Here is a 10,386-nt window from a genome sequence, read left to right on the forward strand (position 1 = left end):
GCTCAGTCCGTTGAGCGTCCCCCTTCGGCTCAGGATCATGATCTCACAGTTCTTGGGTTCAAGCCCCACATCAGGCTCTGTCCTGACAGCTCAGAGCCTGGAGCCTGCTTCAGATGCTGTGTCTTCCTCTCTCTGCCCACTCCCCCCTCCCCCGCCAAAGAAAGAAGTAGAGCCTAATTCTCTTCCTTTTGAACGTGGGCTGGACTTGGTTACTCACTTCTGACAAATAGAATGTAGAAGTGATGGGCAGATTCACCATTCGGTTGTAAAAAGTCTACACAGCTTCCGTCTAGGTGCTGTCTCTCTCTCTCTGTGTCTCTCTGTCTCTCTGATCCTTCAGTCTGAGGGAAGCCATGTCTTCAGCAGGCCTGTGAAGGAGCCCAAGTGGTGACGAACCAGAGCACCCTGCCAGCAGTCACTGGAGAATCTCCAGGTCAGTCAGATCTTCAGAGACTATAGCCCCAGCAATAGACTGACTGCAACCTTGTAAGAGAGAGACCCTGAGCCGGAACCGTCTAGGGAAGCCCCTCCTGGGTTCCCGACTCTCAGAAGCTGTGTGAGATAATAATTGTTCGTGGTTTTAAACTGTTAACCTTTGGGATCATTTGTTACACGGCAATAGATACTTAATACACCTTTCCACCTGCATTTCATTGGCCAGAATTCAGTCCCGTGGTCACACTAATCATGGAGAGGCTGGGAAATAGAGTCGAGTTATGGCAGCAGAAGGAAAGGGAAAAGGGTGTGCTGAGCCGCTAACTTGTGTCTGCTACACCATGGAACTTCTGGGATTCTTCTCCCATGTGGCAGCAACCAAGATCAAGTCTGTAAATTCCTGAGACAGAATAAGAGCCAAAGGTCTCACTTTGGACAACCTGTTGCCTGTTTCGTGTGCATGACGACAGCCGTGGATATCTAGAAGGAAGTAAGGAATGCTAACCCCAAATTTACGTTTTATTTCACATGTTTTAATTATAGTAACAATACTTGTCATTATTTTATTGATTATTTTTCTTAAAGCTTTTACCAAAATGTTTACAAAACATGCATTATATATGATATCAATATTGCAGGGGGAAATATGCATTCATACACAATGAAAAAAAGACCAGGAAGAAATATATCGAAATATTTTTTTAGTGTTTATTTATTTTGAGCGAAAGAGAGAGAGAGTGTGAGCGCAAGAGGGTCAGAGAGAGAGAGGGGGGGGGAGAGAGAGAATCCCAAGCAGGCTCCACGTTGTCTGCACAGACCCCAACATGGGGCTCGATCTCACGAACTGTGAGATCGTGACCTGAGCCAAAACCAAGAGTCAGACTCTTAGCCGACTGAGCCACCCAGGTGCCCCAAATAGGTCAAAATATGAAATAAGATTATTCCTGTGTTGTGAGGTGATCAGTGCCTTTCACTTATTTTGTGTGCCTATGAATTAGAATTTTCCAATTTTTCTGAGATGAAGATGTTTTTTATTTTGTCATCAGAAAAGATAAATATAATAAAAATAAAAGTAATCATTATGAGGATAATATAAACATTGTTATAAAAACCCGATTCCTCTGTCTGCATGAGAGCTGCACAGAGCAAGCAGGCAGGGAGTTGAGAGGCATCTGTTCCATTCGGCAAGAGGCTGGACAAAGCTTGAACTCTGGGGAGCCCTCTCTGGGCTTGTTATTTTCCCTACTTTAGAGAGAACGGAGCTGACTTGACCGGACTTCCCAGGGTGACTGAGCCTTTCATCAGTTGTAGGGGAGAATCACTGTTGTGCTTGATGTGGTCAGATAATCCACCTTAACTTTCCCCCCTTCACGAATGGGAAATGTTTGTCTGCTGGGAAGGCTTCTCCCTAATGACCCTCGCCTCCTCAATTTCACAGCCACCTACTCAGACATAAATCTTCATTTCGGTTTATCAGAACCACAGTGAAGGGCGTCTTCCTCGGGGCCTGGTGTACAAATCCTGACACCTCCCCCCACAACATACGCACACACTTCCTACTGTGTGATTTGGGGCCACTCACGTAACCGCTTTGCCTTAGTTTCTTCATCTGTGAAATGGGGCTAACACCCTTCACACCCTTCATAACTGATGTCGCACACTGAAAGCATTTAGAACAACGGAGGGCACACAGTTAAAACATCGTTGAGGTTATGTGTAGGAACCTCGAAGTTAGATACAATTCCTGCCCTTGTGGAACGGACAGCTTAGTGGGAAAAGACAGGCATTGAATACCTAATTAGAGATGTAGTGAGTGATTAAAAACAGGGAGGGGAGGGTGGAATTCAATGACCTAGGAGGTAGGATTTATCAGATAGCCCTTTCTTCAGATGGAGAAGTCAGGCTCAGGGAAATGAAGCACCGTTCTCTAGGCCAAGATCTTAGCCGAGTGGTGCGGCCGAAACTCACACCGGATCTGCCTCACTTCCAGCCCCTGTGCTCAGGGCCGCGTGGAGACTCAGCAGGGCCCGAAGCATTTTGCCTTTGTGGTTCCTTCTCCCATTACAAATATAGATTCAAAATTTAGGGGCGCCTGGGTGGCTCAGTCAGTTAAGCATCCAACTTCAGCTCAGGTCATGATCTCACGGTTCAGGAGTTCGAACCCCGCGTCGGGCTCTGTGCTGACAGCTCGGAGCCTGGAGCCTGTTTCGGATTCTGTGTGTCCCTCTCTCTCTGTTCCTCTCCTGCGTGCGCTCGGTCTCTCTCTCTCTCTCAAAAATAAATAAAGATTAAAAAAATTTTTTTAATTATATTTTTACAAGTGTATTGATATAAAGACAACTATAACCCAGGCCGGGTTATGTTCAGTTTTCCTTCGGATCTTCAAAGAAATTAAAATATTTTCATGGCCTCCAAAAAGTATCATGAACCCCAGGCACTGTCCATGTGCTTATCATAGGATGTGGAATATGATAGAATTCTGGTCCCCTAAGGAATCCAGTGGAAGAGATATAAAGGGAAACAATTATTATTAGTAACAGTAATTCGAGCTTAGCTGTAGGAAGTGCTTGTTTATCTCGTTTAAGTCTCTTAATGAACTAAGGATTAGTAAATAAGATTATTTTCACTTCCAGGCAAGGCCACTGAGACGCAGAATGTTGACATCGCTTGCCCACCGTGATGAACTGGCTGGGGACGGGGGCAGGATTCAGTGTGCAACCCACATGTCGTGCGTGCTGTCTCCCAACACTAGCACGGAAGCCAGATGGACCATCCACTGCGGCAGAGGCGTGAGCAAAACGCTCCGGCTCAGTGGTCAACACGGACCGAGCAGGTGAGTGTCTGGGTGCACTGAGGTCGGGGGAGATTTGGCCTCTGACCACTGTCTCCCTACTCAGCACCGGGATGTCCCCACCTTCCGGGACGAAGGCCATCTTACCTTTCCTCCTACTGGTCTATCTTCTGCACCCCACCCCAGCGTGGCTGTTCTTAGGCGTGCCAGAAAGAGGTTAAGAAACACCTTTGAGGGGTACCTGGGTGGCTCAGTGGTTAAGCGTCCGACTTGGGCTCAGGTCATGATCTCCCGATTTGTGGGTTCAAGCCTCGCGTCGGGCTCTGTTCGGACAGCTCGGAGACTGGAGCCGGCTTCTCATTCTGTGTCTCCCTCTCTCTCTCTGCCCCTCCCCTGCTCACGCTCTGTCTCTGTCTCTCAAAAATAAATGCTAAAAAGAAAAAATAAAAAAAAAAAAAAAGAAACACCCTTTGAGCTGCGAGTGTGACCACAGTGGAGCTGAGAGTGCTGCTCACTGGGAGTGCTGCTTGGGCATGACCAGGATGAAGAGGCATGTGGGAAACCCTCCAGGCTGCACCTGAGAGCCCTTCACGGTCAGCGAGATACACGAGAACGATGCCAGTGACGTACATTTCCAGTTGACAAAGACTTCGCTCAAATTCATTTTGTTGCTTTTTACCATCACCCTTGTGAGATCGGTTACAACGGATCGTATGTCATAGCATTGCATGATTTAACCCTTACTTAATCCTGGTGCGGCACTCGAGGCTCCCTCCTTGAAGCCAGGCCTCCGGGTCCCCTCCAGCTCTGCCGGCTCGTCCTACACGCCGGCCAGGCTGAACGGTGGCGCTTCCTCCGCAACGGGCCCAACGCTACCACCTTGACCGTACCCTAGAATAACCAGGGTCTGTGACTTGCTCAAGGACACCCAAGTAGGAAGTGATGAAGCCGATTCAAAACTAGATTTGTCTCACTCCAAAGCACATGCCAAGAGAATTCCCTCAGGGGATCAGTGGTGTCCCATCTAGCGCTGTGAATTATGAAAGTGTGGCTTATAAATCCAGCTGGTGCAGTTTCCGGCCCCCGCCCGCTTCACCTGGGGAACACCTGTGTCTTCCTTAAGACTCAATTCAAGCACCACTGCACTTTCAGTGGGTTTCTCAGGTGTGAAGCCGGTTTAACAATGATCAAGGGGGTTGCAGAGCAAGGAGGCGATGATTTTCTTCGGAGAGAGTGACCACACCCGAAGACAAAGAAATGGTGTAGAGGCTTTGCATGCGGAGGGAACAGACATGTCCCTGGCTCCTGCCTGGACTCCCACCACCACGGTGTCTCCGTCTGGGGCAAGTGATGAAGCGCGGTGTGGAAGCAGGAAGCGATAGCTCCTTAAACCTCACTCCTTCACACCTTCAGTGTGACTCATTTTGATGAAATTCAACGAACTCTGAGCACCTGCTCCCTGAACGGAGGCTTTTTTAGCTAGAAAACTCCACAACTCCCTTCCCCCAAGATTTCAGGGCTGTGAAAGACCTAGCAGACGGGCCGGTGGACCTCAGAGCACACTGCTCCTGCCCAGCCAGCCCTCACTGGGCCCATCCCCTGACCCCTGTGTAGGTGCAGGGGAACTGGCCTTGGAGCGAGTGAGAGACGCTGGGCGAAAGAATGCCATACATATATGGCCACGCATATTTTTGCTGCTGTTGTTGTTGAATTTTTTTAAAAGGGCCGCCAATATGTATATACTGACTGCTATCAATTTCATGAAGTCAAAAAATATGTAAATCTGGGCGCCTGGGTGACTCAGTCAGTTAAGCATTTGACTTTGGCTCAGGTCATGATCTCATGGTCCCTGAGTTCGAGCCCCACGTCGGGCTCTGTGCCTGGAGCCTGCTTCAGATTCTGTCTCCCTGTCTCTCTGCCTCTCCCCCACTCATGCCTCTGTGTGTGTGTGTGTGTGTGTGTGTGTGTGCATGCATTCTCAAAAATAAAATTAAAAAAAATTTTAAAAAATTTTTAAAATGTCAATCTATAGGTTGTTCTGCATCTAAACCTACATCGATTTCTACATCTATCCAGAAAGATAGTCATTAAAATGTTAAGCCACAGCAGTTTTCTCTGGGTGGTGGCATTATAGTGGTTTGCTGGACTATGTTTCTGTATTTTCTGATTTTTCTACAATTACCTTGCGTTAGTTAGCTGATCTGAAGAGCAAGTTCAAAGCCGGTTCTACTTTAAATGGCGAGGATCCCGAGTCTAGGAAATGCTCCTTGAGTGATGAGGGCGCCCTTTCTCATTTCGCCTGTTCACCTCTCATCTTTCTATCCCTGGAAGAGCCTCACGCGGGCCTCTGCCTTCTCTGACCAATGTCTTTGCTGCCCTCTGGTGGTCATGTGGGACTTCAGCAAGTCCAACAACCCACCCCACTTCTTGGGGGGCAGTTAACTTCTTTAGGTTTGCCCGCTCTGAAGTTCCATCTCTTAGAACTGTTCCTTCCTGGGGCGCCTGGGTGGCTCAGTCGGTTAGGCATCCAACTTCGTCTCGGGTCACGATCTCACGGCTGGTGAGTTCGAGCCCCGCGTCGGGCTCTGTGCTGACAGCCTGGAGCCCGCTTCAGATTCGGTGTCTCCTTCTCTCTCTGCCCCTCCCCCACTTGTGCTCTGTCTCTCTCTATCAAAAATAGATAAATGTAAAAAAAAAAAAATTAAAAGAAAAAAAGAACTGTTCCTTCTCTCCCCGCCCCCCCCCCCCCCCCCCCCCAAGATGGAATATCCTTTTAAAGTCAATAAAGTTTGCTCCAGTTTACGTTAAGGCTCTCGTGGAAATGTCATTTTGGTAAAAACCAAAGCCCCTCAGCCTTAATTTCACGGCTGGAGGGCCTGCGTTTCATCATCACTGGACAGGCTCTGGAGTGTGCTCACCTGCTACTTTCCCACAGTTGACCGAAGCAGTCTGGTTTTGGTCAACATCGTTACTACCAAAGCCACCAGCCTGCCTGCAAAAGGAAGGTGCTTCTCACGGTCCGAGAATGCTGCTCTGCTCTCTACCAGAATCACAAGTACCGTGTCTAGGGCCCCCAGCCCGGGACACTTTGAGACTGTGTGGCTTTAAGCAAATCGTGTTACCTCTCTGTTCTCAACCGTAGCATGGGAATTGTACCCATGTCTGCCTGGATTTACCAGGCTCTGTCACTTATCAGCTGTTAACCTTGAACACATCCCTTAACATCTCTGTGCTTCAGTTTCCTCCTTTGTAAGATTGGGGGCAAAGTACTGCCTCGTTCGTAGGGCTGTAAGGATGGAATTAATTAATACATACGAATGATTAGGTCATTTCCTGGAACATAATTAGTTCTCAGTGTTTATTATTATTGTTACTGTTACCAGCTACCAAAGCATATTATTAGTTAAATGTCATTCTAAGAATGCATATAGTTAGGAGTAAGGGATTTATTATCTGTGAAGCCTTCCATGTATTAGGAACCATTCTAGGTACTGTTTAGTAGTCACTGCAACCCTTCGAGAAAGGTGTTATTATCTTCATTTCACAATTGAGGACATTGATATTCAGAGAGGTTAAGTGATTCACCCAAGACCACACAGCTAGGAAATACAGAACATGAGTTCAATCCCATCAGTTTGGCTCTAGCCTCTGTTCTTTCCTGTCTATTTGGTTGACTGCTATCTCCAAACAGTAGGTTGGTTTTGTGAATATTTTTCTCTAGACTACTCTCTCACTCCTACTTGATTATACATTAGGGGACCACCAGTTGCTGTAACACAAACCCCAAACTCCATGGCTTTCCACAATAGAACTTTCTTTTTCTCATGTGTGTGGTCACTCATGAGGGCTTTCCCATTGGGTGGGAGGGCCTTCCACATGGTGATTTAGAGACCCAGGTTCCTTCCATCTAGTGGTTCTGTTCTCACCTGGGGCTTTGGAGTCCTCTGCATTAAGCTGGTGAGGGAGCAAAGAACATGAACCAGGCTTGAAAGTGGTGCTTATCAACTCTGTCCATAGTTCATTACCATAAGCTCAGTCACAAGGGAGGCTGGGAAATGTAGTCTTGCCCTATGTCTGAAGGCAGGGGAAATACGCCTTGCCAGCCGGTCTCTGCCACACCTGACTTAAGTCTTAAACATTCTTGTGGCCTTGGTTTAAATTTTGATTCCCCTGGTAGGAAATCTTGACCCCTCAGGTCTCGATTGGGTGCCCCTCCTCCATACGTCCTCTCGTGTGGCATTCATTTCACAGAATTATTAACTCCCCTGTTCTTCCGTTATTCTGTGGGCTGCATTCGGCCAGTGTCCATCACAGCTGAATTCCCAATTTTTATACGGAGCCTAGCACACGGCAGGTGCTCAATGGTTGTTGAATGGACGATGCATGGGGGCAAGTGGCGGAGGGGGCAGAGGATGTGGGTGGGAGTGGTCACCACCGAGTTTCAGAACCATGGACGGGAACAGGGCTGGAAAGCCCTCTGAGGTTGAGGTTGGGGTGTCTGTTCTTCAAGAGTGGAACCGAGACACTGAGTGTGGTCACAGGTTGTCTGTGTCTCTGCACCTGCCCCGGAGGAGAACCCCACACAGACGTCTCCTCCCTGTCGGTTCCAGTATGTGTACCCTACAGGGGCTGGTTTTGAACCTAGGAAACAAACCACCACCATCACGATAAAATGCATCGCATTCATTTGTTTACTGTTTCTATCCTATCCACTTCTCCAGAAACTTTGCAGTAGCTTACAAAATGAATACAGTAAGAGAAAGAAACTTAAGTAACAGAGAGAAACCAAGTCAAGGGGATATCAGATCATTGACAATAACTCTGGAAATAACAAGATGAGTGTTTCTTCCTTACAAGCCAAGTCTTTATTTTAGGACGCTATTTGGCATTTTTTATATTGATCTTTTTTGTCTTTTCCCCGTCACTGTCCCTCAGTGGCTGGCCTACAGTGGAGATTGGGAATTGAGGAGGGGGCTGTGATTAACTCATGGCCCCTCTTCTTGGGGTTCCCAGACCCTTTTTCAGCTCCAGCCCCTCGGACTCATTCCTTATCCTCTTCTGTGCTATAAATCCCCTCCCACAGCCTGGCGTTAAGAAGAAGGTAGCATCCATGAACAAAAGCCACAGTCCCAATACAACTGCCCTTATATGAAAAACCCAATTTAACAAGACAGAGGGGGATGGTCCAGCATGGTGATGGGGCAAGAATCCCCGCCTGGCGCCTCTGGCTGGTGGCCTTGACCCATTACTTTATGGTTCTGAGCCTCCATGAGCTCATCTATGAAATGGGTTCATTGAACCCAGACACCCTGGGTGGCTCTGAGAGTTCGATGACACAAAATACCCTCAGAGGGGCAATGTGTTACATCAGCTACCTGAACAAGGGCAAGTGCATTGGGTTTCTGGGGGTGGGGGGCCTTGAGCCTGGGGGAGGGTGGAAAGGGAGGATGTACTTTGGGATCACTTGGCTAAGGAATCTTCTTGAAGAGAAGGCCCTCGTATGTCTCACGACGCCCCAGGGGAAGCTGAGTTTGTGGGGAGGAGGATCACAGTTTCCCTGCTGCCAGAATGCAAATGGATAATAGAAACCTTGCATGTTGCTTCTGGAATCAGGGGCCTGGGAAGCTTGTCTCTGGGCCCAGGCTTCTGGAGACCAGAGGCAGCTGGGAGCCTGGCTGAAGCAACCCCTGGCCAGTGAATCCGAGGCAGGAGGGAGAGTCTGTAGGCCGAAGAGCACCAGGACCTCCGCAAGATTTGTATTCCAGAAGCTTCTCTGGCCCACACAGGCCAATTCTGTGCTGATTCATAAAAGGGAAGGGAAAAACCCCCCTAGGTTCCAGGCTCCAAGGGAACAAATTTGCAGTAAGTTTGAAAAAGAACCAAAGCCAATCTGAGCTGGAGAAGGGGTTTCCCCCAAACTGTCCCTGTACAGACTCAGCAATCGACAAAGCTGCTGAGAAAGTGCGGGTAGGTGGCCTGGAGGGAAGGGGTGATGGGCAGCCGGGGCCTTCATCACCAGGCTGATGGTGCACAGCCCCTTCCCACAGGCTTCCCCGCGGCCGCGTCTGAGATGGTCGCATCAACTTCTCCACCCCGTAGGACAGCACGCCCCTTCACGAAGACAACAGACATGTTTGCCAAGGAGGAAAAAAAATCCCCGTGACCTTACCATCCCATCAAACCAACTGCTTTCATTTTTCTGGGCTTCCTCCATCCCGTCTTCATCGTTGAATACAGTTCTGCTGCACTCATGGTATTAACTTTCTTTTTCTTCCTTGACAATTGTGTGATGTCAAGCAAGTTCCGGTCTCCTCATCTGGGCGGCAGGATTGTGTCAGCGCCCGCCTGGCGGGGTGGCTGGAGCCTGCGATGAGGTCATGACTGTAAAGAGCCTGGCACACAGTAGGCGCTCAGCAAATGGTAGCTGCGATTATTATTTCCAGAAGCATCTCTTTGGTTTGCATTATACGTACTTCTGCCCTATTAGCAGTTTTCAACTCTTTGTATGTGTTAACGTGAGAAGGAAAACTGGAACTGCTTACTCGAAGTCCGGCCACAGGGAACTATCTTATGTGATCAGCTCTTAAAGACTGGCATTAGCAGGTGCACGCGTGCCCCACCCTTCTGCGCCTAGCGGGCACAGGGCACCCACATGTTCATTTCCACCTGGGAAGATTTTGCTGGGCATGAGGGGGGCCTCGTTGCAGCGGAGGCCTCTGCTGGCCGGAATGGACAGTGGCAGGACACGCTGAGGTGGCCTTTCTTCAAATGCGGGTTCCGCCACCTTCTCTCCCCATTGCCGTGATCATCTAAGAAGGAAAACTTAAAGCTCCTGGGACCCTCAGGGCAGCTGCCCGCTTGCTCTGTGCTCTTGGAGAAGCGAACCAGGATTTCATGCTGCAGAGAAGGGGCGGCGTTGGGAAAGTGCTGCTGGGTGCATCTCTGCAGGGGCGAGAGGCTGAGCTGGAACAGGGGCTGCTGGGGGCTCTTTCGGATTTAAAGTGGGCCTGCCGCGGAGCCAGAGTCTCCCAGGATTGATGTGTGTTGCAGGTGTTTGAATTGCGTTTCCTGTCTACCTAAGGTCCGCGGGAGAGCAGGCATGTCCAGGAGGCTAATGGGAAAAAGAAAACAATATATCGATATAGACTTTAAGACTCAAG

At 48.9% G+C, this 10,386-nt stretch overlaps 1 long non-coding RNA gene across 1 annotated transcript; it reads left to right on the forward strand.

Annotated features, from left to right (window-relative positions):
• The first annotated feature begins 852 nt into the window (after positions 1-852).
• Positions 853-3,268, forward strand: LOC122221386. The gene is made up of 2 exons (XR_006203179.1): positions 853-925; positions 3,069-3,268. It is a non-coding gene; the product is annotated as an uncharacterized LOC122221386 (long non-coding RNA).
• Positions 3,269-10,386: the final 7,118 nt, after the last annotated feature.

The sequence above is a fragment of the Panthera leo genome, chromosome B3 (genome assembly GCF_018350215.1).
Source record: "Panthera leo isolate Ple1 chromosome B3, P.leo_Ple1_pat1.1, whole genome shotgun sequence".
Lineage (NCBI taxonomy): Eukaryota > Metazoa > Chordata > Mammalia > Carnivora > Felidae > Panthera > Panthera leo.